The sequence below is a fragment of the Suricata suricatta genome, unplaced genomic scaffold (assembly GCF_006229205.1).
Source record: "Suricata suricatta isolate VVHF042 unplaced genomic scaffold, meerkat_22Aug2017_6uvM2_HiC HiC_scaffold_165, whole genome shotgun sequence".
Classification (NCBI taxonomy): domain Eukaryota; kingdom Metazoa; phylum Chordata; class Mammalia; order Carnivora; family Herpestidae; genus Suricata; species Suricata suricatta.
Window position 1 is genome coordinate 1 of NW_021860995.1, and position 1272 is coordinate 1272.

At 41.1% G+C, this 1272-nt stretch overlaps 1 pseudogene; it reads right to left on the minus strand.

The window, feature by feature from the left end:
* Positions 1 to 558: 558 nt before the first annotated feature.
* Positions 559 to 1272, minus strand: part of LOC115284711 — a 7707-nt pseudogene continuing 6993 nt past the window's right edge.

The window sequence follows — 1272 nt, forward strand, 5'->3', positions numbered from 1 at the left end:
ACAGAAGGAAGTACCTTAGTCAGAAGACTTGGGTACCAGCCTCAGCTCTGCAACTGAGTAATTTTGTAATTTTTGGACAAGCCATGTAGATCTTTCTGGACTCTTAAGATGAAAGCTGATATGGTCATGGACTAAAGTCGTAGAATTGGGAATGGTATTGGAAGAGGACTGAGTTGATTGATTAGAAAAAGAAGATGAGATTTACACACCTGAAATTGAAAGATGAAAAGAGGAGAATCAATGGTGACTCAGAAGTTGAACTTCTGGAAAACAGACTAGTTGAAGGGAATTAGTTGCTTCTTACCTGATGTTAGGTGATACAGATACGTGAAAATTCAGCCCGAGGGAGAGATTAGGCTGTTGGAGGGCAGGCAGTTGCTCAAAGGCTGGCACTATTTTAGTTCTGTTCTTCCTCCTGCTGTAGGCCCCTCACTTTAAGTTCTTTTTTCCTTTATCCTTTGCGTTTCCTTTCCTTGCTAAATAACCATGAATGACTGCAAATACTCTTTTTCTTAGTTGCTTGCCTTTTGAGATTCCTGATACCTCCCCCTCACTCACAGTGCCTTTTGCCTCCTCACACTGAATCGTAGTCCTTTTTTTCCCGCTGAAGGAAGAATCATCTTGGTAATATCCTAGAAGAGAGAAAAGGAAGATTATATTTTCCTGATGACACCTTCCTTCCCTAATCCTTTGCATTATCATCACAAAAACGTCACTTTATTTCTGATGCTTCTTGCCTTGGGCATGATGATAGGTATTAACTAAATATAAAGTATATGTCAGTTTGAACTGAAGAGTGCACAAGGCTCCATTTCAGGTGAAAAATGTTTCTCAAAAACGGGAAACGTTTTACTTTTTTGAAGCAGGAGGGATGGAGCCAGTGGAGAAAATAAGGACCTTTACTACAGAGATTGGCTTCTGTTACAGAAGGTTAGTTTTGGAGAATAGGAACATTTTTCCTCTGAGACCATAGGGAAGGAGAGGTCAGTAGAGGGGAGGGTGGCTGATTTTTACAATGGCAGACTTGAACCTCAGGGAAGATATGATGACTGTGACGGTGACATGGAGATGTGGAGGGAAGTGTGAGTATGGAAGTCACGTATGCACGTGATTCTGTGTGTGTGTACATAAGGATGTGTGTGAGCAGAGGGCTCGGGGATGGTTAAGAGTATTTGCCAGCAATGATCAAGGACATATAATAATAAAATAGGAAGGAAGTTCTCATTTTGGGGTCTTTTTACAATAGCCCTGTGGATTGGTGATTGGTAAAGT